At 32.5% G+C, this 14,649-nt stretch overlaps 1 non-coding gene across 1 annotated transcript; it reads right to left on the reverse strand.

Moving 5' to 3' along the window:
* Nucleotides 1-11,158: 11,158 nt before the first annotated feature.
* Trnar-ccu (transfer RNA arginine (anticodon CCU)) lies at nucleotides 11,159-11,231 on the reverse strand. Its single transcript has one exon. It is a non-coding gene; the product is annotated as a tRNA-Arg (tRNA).
* Between the last annotated feature and the right edge of the window lie 3,418 nt (nucleotides 11,232-14,649).

The following is a 14,649-nucleotide window of genomic DNA, read 5'->3' on the forward strand; positions in this document are numbered from 1 at the left end:
ATGTATTTGTAAAATATTTTATCAATTTACCAACGGTATTTTAGCAGAAAATATTGACAAGTCTGACGATATACAGCCTATACTTTGACATATACACGTATACTGTTGGGTAAATGACCATTTTGTGTCGATTCGCCGTAAAACCCAACTCACACACTCACTCACTGTTTAGCGGTTACGAGGCACTCGTTACCGCAATTTTACAGTTGCCATCAAACCGGATATTCCAATTTGCATCTACAATCAATGACAGAGGAATCTATTTTTTTTTGTGCGCTTGGAATTTATTTTAGCTATTTCCATTGAATGCAGCAAAATAGAACACTGCAAATATATCAATGGGCGGCCATGCCCGAGTTCTTCTTGTTGTTTGTATTAATTATCCATGTTACAAAAAGCTTCTTATTTGTATTTTTGTCTGGGTGGGGCGGATGCGTTGGGTAGGGACAGGACCAATACATTTCAGGTAGCTTGCCTTGAGAAAGAATATGGCATTAAGTCAGGGACCATTGTAGAACGGCCGGCTTTCCACAAGTCAGCTAGACAGCCAAACTTCTTTCTTCTGAACCTAATTGTTTAGACTGACTAACCATCTGTCCTTTGGTATTTAATTCATTTTCAATTTAAATCTTAATACTGTTCAAAGCTTTATTGGTAATTCAACTTGAATGCTGCTTTTCTTTCATCGAAGTACCGTTTTGGAACTCATATACATTTTTGTTTCTAAAAATAAAATCCACAAATATCATAACAGTCTGTCTATTATATTTTATTATTATTTTCAATAAATGATTTAGCGATTAAGCGCACGACCCCTACATAAATAAGAATTTTATACCGCGTTAGGATATTATACCCGCTGAGAGTAAAGTGGCTATTAACTGGGAATGTTGTGATAAGGCGGAGATAAGGATCGGAAGTTATTACGCGAAAGAAAATAAACCTACACACGTGGAGTTATGTTGCCATATTGTTTATCAAAACGCCTGTGATTCCCTTTTTCTCTTGGAGGAAATGAAACAAGTGAAGATTCAAAAACATTTTTAAGTCCCATAACCGTTTTAAACTAACGTAAATGACGTCATTTGATACAATAGCAAACTTTTATTGAGAGTGAACTGTTTAAACAAATGTTTTATGTCTCAACGTAATAAAACTTCATCAAAAATTGAGGAATTTTAATATAAAAGTGAATATTACAATGTTTTTAAGCACTGGTTCATTTTTTTTTATAAATATGTTTAAAAATCATCTTTTAAAAAAGGTAACCGGAAGTAACAAAATTAATAAATTTGTCTCAGCCGCAAAATTTAATGAACCAATTACTTATAAGGTCAAGCTTATTAACATTATACCGACTTTTCAACTCTGAAAATAAAAAAAAAAATAAATGTAAAAAATGTGCATTTTTTAAGTTATTATTGTGAATATATTTCCATCTCCATAATACAATTGAGTCGGAATATTTGCTTTGCGCGAATAGTTCAAATAACTTGTCAACAAAAATGGTGAGTTTTATCACATGCAACGATGCTGAGCTTTACCAAATGCTGAGTCCGCATGTTTTTGTTGTTGTTTGTTTTTCTTTTATTTAAAGCAGACACCATTTATCCTTTCTTGCAACATGATGGAGCAATATCAAATAAACTTACATAAGCTGACATGCTCATAATTCTACACTCATTCTTACGTTACCTTGCTATCTATTTGATGGTTTAAGGTGATGTTCGAGCTCTCATAAAAACTTAGGTAATCATATGTCACAAAAACTCCACAGTAATACATAAGATGGCTGATCTACGATGACAGGGCAGGCTGATGGAATTTCTTTTATTGCCATTATCAGATTTTATTGAAATAATTAGCCTTCTGCTAAATAAATACAGCAAGAATGCTGTGTGTTAAGAATCAGCGACATTTTGTGAAACTAGTCTGTCGCTCAATAAATTAAGTCACGTGACACATAAATCAGTCACGTGAGAACAGCTGAATCCAAAATGGCGGCACGTTTATGCATTTGATTGTAATCAATGTGTCAAATTAGTTATTTATATTTGAATTTGATAGAAACAAACAGGAGCTAGTATTTAACTGCCAGAGAATTGTAGGCGCTCTAAGAATTCTGTAAGAAACAGATACGTATAGTTTTAATTTGAGCTTGCCAAGCTGTCATGAAGAAATATATTTGTTCAGGATTTTCATCTTTAGCAGTGGTTCAAAATACATTTACGTTTACAACGAAATGATTAACCAGACTAACAGTATGAAAAAAAGGCAGATATATTGTGAACAGTCTGTTCAAACTGGATTTGTCCTAAGACGTCTGCTATATTCACTTCCGTTCACAGTGTATATATGTAAAGTGGGTGGTGGGGTTAGGGTTTAGCATGGGTGCCACCATGGTAGTAGTAGTATGTTAGAAGGCGCATTGCAAAAAGAGAGTTAGAAATTAATAAAATTATTTAGTTTTGAAAACTTTTTTATCTTTGTAACATGTGGTATTTGACCGAGGTTGTTGAAAAATAGGTCACATGTTACACATATCTCATCAAAATCTGAAAATGTTTTGCACGAAAAAAACACCGTTTTCATTCCAATACAATTATTATGTCCCCTGAGATAAAGAAATACATTATTGTAGGCTCATTTTATTTCAATCATGTATTTACACTCCAAAGATGGCCTCTAAGGATAAGACATTTTCTGTGAATGTTATCAGAGTTCTGGACCAATGATTTTTCACTTCGCTCGTGCGTTGCACGTGCGTTTAACCGGCGCGCGCAGCATGTGCGAAATCCATTCACAGTTTCGCTCGGCTTGTTCAATGGTTTTATCAAAAATATCTAGGGAGTGCTTATCAGTACCTATTTGCTATGCGATAATATGATATTCTTTCTATTTAGTATAACATTAAAAGACTTGAAAAACATATCTGGTGTAATAGGCCAGAGAATTGTCCCGATAAAGGCAAGCAAGGTCGCCGGGGAGAAGTCGTCAGAATTGTGCCTTGTAATTTACATTCCAAACAGCTTCGTTCTGGTACAAGGCATAGACTGAACAGTAGTAATTCTGGACAATTCATTTAAAGAGTCAAAGAATACGAATTTTTCTTGATATGAAATACACCTAGATTTTCGGGACTCTTGTTGTTTTGATGGAAATCAAGGCACATTTTGACATTAAATCCCGCATGAATCTGTTTAGGGAATCCAGAAATTTTGCTTAGCTTCTGTTTCTCATGGACGCTTTGAAATTCCATCCGGGCGACTAAGGGTCACGTGATTTTAAATCATGCGCGAAAGTAGTCAAGAAAGATGTTGGCAAATTTTCAGAAAAAATGGCGAAGATTCAGGTGAGTTTCTCGCAAGAATGTGCAGAGAACGTTGAAATTTGAATTTTATCCCGAATTTATTTGATGCAACAAATGAGGCGAAACACAGACGGCCGTCTGCAAATGTATACTCAAGTAGCAGAAACGCTTTACAAGTAACACGGTGTCTTAGAAAACAAGGTACCCGTGAAATTCAGTAAAACGCCAGGTGATTGAAATTTTCGAAAATTAATGGCATAATTGCATTACATGAGCAGTGAAATTGTCCTGGATTTGTAGGGTAGAACAAGACAGTCCGGCCTAAACTACCGTTTTCTGACTACTCTTACTGACCATTAAACGACAAAGTACGTGTAGAGTGTCTTTTACCATTAATTATTACTTCTAAAACTTATTTGAATATGAATACACAAGTATATAGGTCCTGTAATATATGATATAATGGCAACGGAACATTTAAGGCTAAATTACCGTTTCAGTTCCGGAATTACAGATATCGGGTTCCGCAGTTCGGCCTGGCCCTATTTCAAATTTTGGCCAGGTGTTTCTGGAAGAAACTAAACACCATTCACCATGAATCCGCCACGGGTGATACGATAACCGTTTTCTAAGATAATCTTCAATCATTTTATCATTTTTAATCAGATAGCAAATCAACATGACTGTTGCATTTCACCATGTTGACTAAAACGCAAGATTATGTAATGAAAATCGTGCGCTCAGGCAGCATGGTTTAAATAGTTGCTGATAAGCCTTGCCGATGGAAAGATACATACAAGTCGATGATCCGTCATTCTGATGAAGCCTGGTGATTTTAATCAATTTAAAACAGTTTTAGGATGATAAAGGATCATCCGTAGATAGGCGGCAGTTATTTTCTTTTAAAGACAGTTTATTTATAAACACAAAGTCAACAAATTATTTAATTTATATTTTATCCCATTAACGTATTTTTATCTTGCATGAAAAACAAACAAAGTTTCTTTTTATTTCCTAGCTTTTTTTTATCAAGTTGTACCCATTTGCCCCGCGAAACCAGTGACAAATATATATTTTATGTATAATAGATCACTGTAAATTTATAAGAAAAATTATCACTAATCAGTTGTTATTTTAGGGGAAACTAAACTCCGTTATTTTGTATATTGTACTTTTACCGTCTGAGTGACGCAGTAAACAGCTCTTTCTGCGACTTTTAAGTGCTGCAAGAATATCTAATGTTTAGCTTCTGGTATCTTTCTTTTGTTATGTTTACTATCCTCCAAAAACTAGCATTCTTCTGGTGACTAGAGAATCAACTTAGATTCAAAGAAACGCTATTCGTCCTCCTCTGTTGCTATCCTGAAGAGAAGTTGTTAGTTTCTTGCAAAGGCATCGTAAGCTTCCTCTGATTGTTAAATCTATCGAGACATTTATTACAAAATGTGTCACGCGTACGAAAATTTCATTCGACGAACTCCTAATTTCTATAACAAGTAACGCCACCTTTATCAAAACGTTTTTGATTGACATTTAATTTTTATTTTCCGGAACGGCTTATCGCGCATGCCTCGTGCTTGGACTGGTTCCTCAATTTAACAAGGGGTAAAATTAATTAGAGAGGTCACTTACCGTCTGGGGACACGTTATAATTGACTTGAAACAATTACCGGGCTTTAAAATTTAACCAAAGAAACGCAAGATCCAAAGGAAAGCATTTTAATGCTTGAAATTTTCATGTTATTGATAACTGATTTGATACATTCTTTATTTTGATTGTGTAAACATTAAAAATGAAATACATGTAGATAAATCTGAGTAGCTTTTCCATCAATTTTAGTATCTTACATTTTTATATTGTACAACATCTTAAATATGTATTCTGGTTACATTTTCTGACGTTGTTTAACCTCTACCCTGCTAAATTTCTATAATGAACTTGTTCATCTTTTAATTTGGACATTACCATTAACTGTTAAAAGGGATGCATACCGAAGAATATTCCTCCGGCCAATAATCGATAGCGGTCAGATTTTCTATATAGAAATAAGAAGGGCATGTACACATTTTACTTAATAACAAAATTACTAAAAATAAGAAACCTTAGGTGCAAACATATTACCAAAGTTCAACATTTGATTCATCACAAGGTTTTTTTAAATTAAATTTTATCTTAATTTTTGATTCGTTCTTCGCATGAAGTTTGATGCCATCATTTCGTCATTTTTTCCCTTCTTTGTTTCCATATAAAATGTGCAAAAATCTCATACATGCGTTTCTTCAAAGCATTTTTTGTATAAAACCATTGATATGAAAGCTTAGGTGCAAGAACTTTCCTACTCTCATTGAATTTATCTTTTGAATGATATCTATTTCATTTTTGTGAAATAAAAATTTGATTCGTTCTCAGACGGTTTATTTCCACTAATTTCGAAGAAAAATTAACTTCAGCGCGAAGTTGTTGTTGTAGCGTCATAAGCAGACGATATTATAGTATGCCGCGTGAACATGCGGTATTGTGATCAAAAGGTTAAAGTAATGATTTAATCATTTAATGTAATTTTACTTCGCGAGTAATTCATTTTGTGTTAATATCACAAAAACAATATAAGATAAATATTGCATTTTAATATTTCGGTTCTAAAAAGAAAGAGATGCGCATTTCTTCTTATGATGTTGTTCTCACCTTATTTCATATACATTTAAATATCAAGTGTCAATTATACCAATTATGTCAATTAAACATTAAAAGAGATAGCTTTCCTATCGACCCTTGGATCACAAATGCAAACTGTCGTAAAAATGTAAAATACAGAATTTTTTGTATATATTTTACTTAATAAATTTGAGTAAATAAATTTCAAGGTCCGCCTTGATCAAATTAAAGCTGGGAAAATGTCCGGAGCATTTTTTTGTGAACAAGAATGTTTTTGCAATGTAAATAATATCTGCATTTAAAACAGAATTGAATTTTACTTCAGTAACTTAATGATATATTTTTGTTTTCGTGAACATTTTACCTGGTTTCATGATCTTTTCAGTTATCATAAATGTCGTGATTAACTTACTTTCATAATTTATTGTACATGTTCAATTCAAGATAATTTTACATGAAACAAATTGCTATATAGAAGTAATAAAATGTTGTATGCATCACGCATAAATCCTTTTTATTGGACCTGTAATAAAGCTTGCCAATTACCTCTAAATAAGGAACGTTAAAACAACACAGACGTTTATAATACTGATAAGGCTATAATTCCGTTTTGAATTTAATACGGGTATTTGTTTTACAAGGTAAAATTATCATGCGATTTTAATCTTTTGCATATTTTTTATTTTGCAAACAGTTTTCATATATTGGTGGAATATGTGTAGTTATATTAAAATGAATAATGTCTGTCTGAATACGGCAAAATACCAGTACCACGCTGATTGCCATTATCTTTTTTTTTTTTTTTTTTAAATTTTACAAACATACCATAATTTTCGATTCATTAAACTTCCTATTTTGTCTATGTGTTAAGAATTACTGAACTGATATACGTGTGATGTTCAACCATTTCATATTAAAATAGTTCAAAACCTACACCTGTGTAATTATAAATTGTAAACAGCTGTTTAAAAAAAAAAACAACAACAAAATAACTTACGTATGTATTTTTGTGACATAAGAATGGACGTGGTAGTGGCAGCAGGTATAATGCATATCAATCAGACAATTTTAAAATATATTCGTCAAGTTTATTAGTATTTTGTGACTTCCCTGTTTGATATTTGTCTTTGTTCTCCTTTTTTTGGACAAGAATGTGTTATGGCCGTAAAAGTTATAAAATCGGATAAAACATGGTTCGATCTTCCTTTTTTTTTGTTGGCGGAGGGGGGGGGGGGGGGGGCGGTGGTACCTAGGTCTTTTACACATATTATACTTAAAGACAGCGTTATTTAAAACAATGTAAAATCAGATCATATTTCTTAAATATATATGTCAGATTTTATTTTTCAACGACAGCATATTTTATAGGTGGGAGACGCCGTAAAAATATCAATGCTAGTGCTATATAAATATAAAAGGATGTGTCTATGGGTACGAACCTCCTTTTTTCTAGAGATTAAGGGTCATTTACATTTCAGATTTGGTTGAAAATGAAAAAAATAAGTAAATAAAAGACTTCATCGATATTTGCCTTTAACTTGAATCTAAATGGTTTACAGGTAGCAATGTTCAGCCGATTTGTTACATTGTTTTTCGAAAACATGTTAAAATATACATTCTTCTTATATAAGAATATGTATGAAAATAATTTTATATGAAAATATGGTTTTTATTGCTGACAGATATGGTCTATTGATATAAAAATTAATTTAATTATTATAAAATAACATATTAAAAATGCTATGGTTTAGAAAATTACATATCAAACATTCATTTGATAAAAATGACTTCTTTTATTTCTAATGAAAAATCCCTTTTCCATAATTTGTAACTCCAGTGATAATTCAAGCTTGTTTAATTATCTTATGAAAAACCTTCTCTTTTATTACACTTGATATTGAAATAAACATCCAGGTGACAATACCCGGAGGCAGTAGATATCGACATCGCAATACCGGTCACCTGTTACCAATATATGTTACCAATACCAAATAGCTGTTGTCTCCCCTGATATCGATTTTCTGCAATATCGGTCATGAGGTCAATTCTTCCTCATGCTCACCAAAAAGGTACTAACTGAATGGCGAACAGTGCAGACCATGATCTATATTTCTACACTGGTCGCAACGTGTCCAGCATGATAAAGGGTTAATTGGGAATCATGGTTTTCCAATGAGTATAGCAAATGGATTATTTATATTTTAATGAAGTCGTAAACCGTTGAATAAAATGATAAAAAGTGAACTTCAACATCTCTTGCTTTTCTCCATAATAGTTATTATCATTCAGATAACAAAAGAACAATATACTTCAGGATATTTTAATAAAAATGTTTAAAAAATACTTTTCAAGAGATAAATGAGATATGAACAACTACTTGGCAATACCAAGGATATCAGTGTAACGAAATTCAGACTTCCCACTTAACGAATCACATTTCCACTTCAGCATTTTTGCACTGCATGCTAATGCATGTCGATAACAAGTTCAAACCTCGGTTGAATATATAAAACAGTAGCACAAAATTAATTTCATATAGGTAAAAAGCTTATCTTGTTGACTTTCAAGCGTTTATCTACAAGAACAAAAAAGCGGCAGCCCCACACAGATTAGCCTGAATTCAAAATAAGAAACGTATTTACTAAAGAAACAAAAACTCGTACCTAGGTTATCGAGTCTACAGACTTAATCTGGCATAATTTTGATATGAAATCGGTAAAACAAACAGATTTAGATATCAAAGTCTGAACACCATTGAACGCTGACTTTCGACGGGTACATACGGGCTTTTCATAATCTCGCGTTATCTCGTGTAATCGTACTTAATCTCGGACGGTCCTAAGTCGCCGATAACTCAGTTGGTACTTTGATAAAATCTGTCACAGTCAATCTACTTATGGAAATTGATGACAAAATAAGCGACTGTGTTCGAAAAAGGAAACAAAATGCTATTTAAGTTTTGAAACAAAACGTCAAATACTTGAAAGTTCCCTGTGACAAAAAATTATCTGGTTTTACCCCCAGTTTCTTAGCTTAGGTTTTTTAAAACATTTTGGCATTGGCTATAAGTGTGAGTTCACGATAAATAAAATCTAAATGAAAAGTATTAAACTGACTTAGTGGTGACGCTTATGAAGTAAAATGAACTATTGGCCATATCAGTGATGGGAGATCAGAACGAAAAGGAAAATCAGAATTTAGAAAAATACAAGTTAATATTTAAATTTAGAAGCATTATAAATTATAGACATTACGATTTTGCTATCTCACTTTTTATTCTTTTATCCTTGTTGTTTCTTTGATCGCATAAATTCTTGCGGTAAGTGATTAAACATGTTGTGCTTTTGGCAACGCCTTGACATCAACATTTATTATTTACAAAAATACAAACCGTTGTTGAAAATGAGAAATAACATACATGAGGACGTGTTTTTTCAACGTGAATGCAATTCCGTCTTATCACGGGGAGAATTTACCACAATAAATGAGCATAAAATGTTGCCTGAATTGATCAAAAATGCCGGGTTTATCATGGTTTTCTGACATGTGAATTATGTACGGAGATTTATGTCCCCCAATTGTTTCTATATATCAGGATATAGCACGCTCCGGTGTAAAACAATATACAGAAAAATCCAGACAAAAATGGCAAAAACCCTTTCGCCATTGTATTCAAGTTCCTGTAAAACCCGCAAAATGAGAAACTTTCATGAAAAATTTGGTAAAAAAGTTTTTTTCTGTAAATTATATAATGTCATTAGCATTATAATTATTGTTATTGATATTATTTTATCATCATCAACATCATCAACATCATCATTATCATCATCGTCATCGTCATCGTCATCGTCATCGTCATCGTCATCATCATCATCATGATCGTTATAATTATAATAACAGTAAAATCAAAATATTTTATATATTTCTTTTAAAACTGAAGCCTGGATAAAAATTCAGACAAAAGTCATCCGAGCAGATATTGCATAATTTGGCAGCTCTCCTTGCAGCTACGGTCCTAATTGTAGATTAAAAGATTTTTTTTTTTTTACTTTTTTTTTCTAATATTTAAATCACAGGGGGAAAAAATACAGACCCAAATTCCCATGATCTTAAACCTGGTAATGCAAATTAATTAATTAACCCGCAAATCTTTTTTGTCTGCCTTTATCGTTTTTGCAACACAATTTTCGATAACGTGCAACAATATTCGATAAAATCGATAACACGGGAGATAACTTTGATAACTTCTTGTACCGGAAGCGAAAATTACACATTGATTGACAGCAGGAACAAATTGTTCTGAAACTATCAGTAGGTTATATTGTCTTGACTTTTTTATGTTCGAGGAAAACTAGCTGTCTCCTGGGTTTACTTTTCTATCATTGCTTTTTGTCATTTAAACTAAAAACAAACGGTATAAACCAATGATATTTTCTAAAGAAAATTACAGGTCAAAACAAGTGTACACTACTTGGACTAGTGACAGAAATACAGTCTGGCCGTCTGTACAGACAGAATGAAGGTACGGTTTTCTGTCATTAATCTCAGCAGTATGTAAGGAATTTTCAGTTATTCATGCACCCTATATTTTACATTTCTCCAGCCGCTCCGTCGATATTTATCTAAAATTAAAGATAAGTATAATGCAAGAATAAAAAAGGGGTATTATCCCACTAAAGTGATAATTTGTTGTTCATCTTAGCCTTCAAATAGTTTGCAATAGTATCCTTTTTTTTTAAAATGAAAACATGTAAATATAAAAAGGCTTCAAGCGACTAAATTTAAGTCGTTTTTGGACAGTATCTTCAAGCGTCTGTGGTTGGACTAGGCTTCAAAGCAAGGAAACAGAAATAAGGCCAATTAATGGAGTAAAAGCAAATTAGTTTTAATCAGTCCACCTGTTTCAGCCGTACATTTTCATTACGGCCGAGGTGAGATAGGACCGTGTATTTAGTACGCGAAAGATATAGACCAGAGGCTGTCTGGAACGGCATTATGGGCAAATAATATCGCGCGTCACTGATGCCTTTTAATTAACTAAATTGAATGTTATCCGGTTAATAGCTATTTTGGATAATCTACTCTCACGAACATGTATCTTTCTAGCTTTAAAACAACAAAATGTGAAAGAATATGATCTATGTATCATGAAACATATCACTTGTGAACAATTATGTAAAAAGGTTAAAAAGAACCTCCGGCGGGACTCGAACCCGCAATCCCCGGCTTAGGAGGCCGATGCCTTATCCATTAGGCCACGGAGGCGATTCGTGTTCAAATGTTTCTTAAATTTAGATTTATTAAGATGTCAAAAGGCTCATTTTTCACTAAAAGGTATTAAGTGTTTTAACTATATTAAATAAAGTTTGCATATAGAACTACATTCATTGTTAAATGTCATGCAGTTACAGTTGATTGTTAAGCAGTCAATTTACATTTAAACTGTACGTGTATACAGTTAATGCACAAAACTGTTAATTTTAAAGCTAGCATAAACTACGTGAAAAAAAAACTGTTCATGGTTTTAGATGTGAAATTTGGATCTAATATACCTATAATTAATTGTTTTAATTGTATTTTCTGAAATTGCTTCCCAAAATTTATATTTTTTAATATATTTTTTGTGCGTTTTCTTGCTTCGAAACCCTTTTTTTTCAGCGTCCAATGTCCTTTCAATAAAAAATTGTCAAGTTTGTCCTCGTAAAATTATTTTTTCAGGCATATTAATCCAGTAAATAACCGCTTATCTGCGCATGTCTATCCCAATCACCCATGATGCTTTGCGCGGCTTTCAAACAACGTCAAGAAATGACTTTCTTTACGCCCTAAGTTTATATTTATGATGGGCACAAGGTGTCTTGAAAATTGGAATGGAATGTATTCATATTTCATGCCATAGTTTTATCAGAACCGTGCACGGCGTAATTAATTGATGATTAATGCTATGTCATTTGCGAGTCTTTTCGACAAAATCAAGAACTCAGCTTGTAACAACGTTTTACTATAATAACTGAAGTCAATAAATATTAAAGAAATGATCAATTGGGTCTGAACTTGAAAACTGAACAAGATTTATTTTTTAAAAAAAAAAACGCACCATGGAAAGGAAGATACTATCAAACTTGTTCATCAAGATTTGTTGCCATACTAAATCTTAAATAAAATTTTCGTATCTGGATCTTTAATGATATTTAAACTGTATATTTATCAAAGAACTATTTAATAGTAAAGAATCTTCTATAGAAAATTTTGTTTATCCTTTTTCACAGGACTGTTCGCTCGCTTTATTCGTTGGATTTTCAGAATACCACATATATTTTAACATCGTCATTTTCCCTTAAACAACAAAATTTCCCACACCGTGGCCGTGTTTTGCTATTCTTTGACAATCGCCATAAATTATTTTCATCCATTAAGAATGTAGAAAGACATAGTCCTGTTCTAGATATTTTGACATAAATGGTTCATTGTTTATAGTTACATCTGAGAACCAGTCCTTGGTTCAACAAAACAACAGCAATGTGGAATATCTCAATTACTTCGTATCAAGAGATGCTGTTTTTAGATAACCTTATTTATTTATTTATTTATTTATTTATTTATTTATTTATTTATTTGTTTGTTTGTTTGTTTGTTTGTTTGTTTGTTTGTTTATTTATTATTTTCATTTCAGTACAGTATATGTTTTTATAACACAGAATACTTCTGTTCAATTTATAACCCGTCATTATATAAAATGCATGTTCTGCTATTTTCTATTTTTAAATGCGTGATAACATTTGATCTAATCATTTCAATTCATGCTGCAAATATTTTGTTGTTGTTGTTGTTTCTCGGGGTTTTTTTTTCGTCTGTTTCGTTATTCTTGCATTAGATTGGTTTAATAATCACCAATTTTAATTCCTTTTTTCATTTCTGCTAAAATATTTATTTATAGTATTTCAAGTTTTACACATATATGTATTTTGTTATTCATGATGATGAATCCCAATGTTCAAGTCAACTTTGTTGAATAAACTTCTATTCATAGAATTATTCCATTTTCAAATTTCTTAAATTAAATGCCGTAATGTCCCGTTCTCATACTGGTGCGGTTTATTCATATGATTTTCATAATTCAGGTAAATAGGGGTGTAAAATCCGTATCGTTTATCACACGATATATGCAGATAACGTGAGAGGAATGTGTTTTATTTTATCATTAATGATACAATTAATATAATGGGTTTTATGCACGGGTTATCGTCAGTGTTATCTCCCATACAGACACAATTGGGAGAATGAGATTACAATTGTTTTACACGCAACATACATACATGTATATGTTAAATGAGCCGCGCCATGAGAAAACCTACATAGTGCGTTTGCGACCAGCAGTCTGGTCAGGATCATGCTGTTCGCTTTCAAAGTCTATTGCAATTAGAGAAACCGTTAGCGAACAGCATGGATCCTGACCAGACTGCACGGATGCACAGGCTGGTCTGGACCCATGCCGGTCGCAAAGCCACTATGTTGGTTTTCTCATGGTGCGGCTCAAATGTAGAAGAGATAAAGTTCCACAAGCCCCCTTTTAGGTTAAAAACAGACAATGCTGCTGTCCAAATAGAGACTACTCATAACTGCGTAGTTTGAAAATTTCTACTTTCAATAATACACATGAAATTATGAAGTCAAGGTCACAAAGGGAGATAATCAAATTAGTGTTTTTTATAGTACTTTCTATTATGTTAATCATATAGTCAAGCCTATGACATACACAAGGGAAAACAATAATCAAACACTGGATTTAACAAGAAAATGATATATGTTATGTTCATAACAAAAAATGTCGCAGCCATATTTTAATCAAAGGCATTATGTCCCTTTTAAGTATATGGATATATTTCAATATGCAGTTGAAACTCGCAATCTCGAACTTGTTTGTCTCGAAATTCCGGCAATTTCGAAGAAATTTTTCTGTCCCATCGAATTGCTTTATCTTCACTTTCGTCATACAGCGACTCCGGTTATTTCAAAGTGACACTCAGTTTGAGACAAATCGGTGAACTGATAGTGCCCGATTAATCAAGATAGACCTTTGGCCTGTCTTGAAATTAAGACATCAAATTCAATGTCAATAAAAGAACAAGGTATATCGGTCCTACAAAGGGCCTGATGTCTGCCCGATATAATATATCGACGGCGCCAATCTTTTGGTGATATTATTTTTGCATTTGCGTTATTAAATGCCCCCTGCCACTATATCATCGTTGTATGTGTTTCAAACCAAACAAAAACAACAATACATGTAGTCTAAAATGTAGTCCAAAACAACATTGATCCGGCTTGTAACCAATTGGCAAAATGATATTTTTTTCGATATATAAGTTACATCAGATGATAGCTAGAAATGGGTTTTCTGGCTGAGTTGTATATAAGTCTTGAACTTTTATTGTAATATACATGTAGTTAAAGTTCTATGTTAAAACTATTTTCAAAATGAGTACAAACGTTAGTATTTCTATTTTCTGTTGCAAACTGAACATGAAAAATTGTAAGCCCTTTATGAAATACTTAAAAAGATTGTTTTAAGCATCTAAGACAAACCCATTTTTGTGTAAGCACCTGATATTTCATGAAAATACAATGGCACTGCACATTTCTGTAAAGATCAAGTATAATCTATCTGTTTAACCAATGAAAA

Source organism: Mercenaria mercenaria, chromosome 16 (genome assembly GCF_021730395.1).
Source record: "Mercenaria mercenaria strain notata chromosome 16, MADL_Memer_1, whole genome shotgun sequence".
Lineage (NCBI taxonomy): Eukaryota > Metazoa > Mollusca > Bivalvia > Venerida > Veneridae > Mercenaria > Mercenaria mercenaria.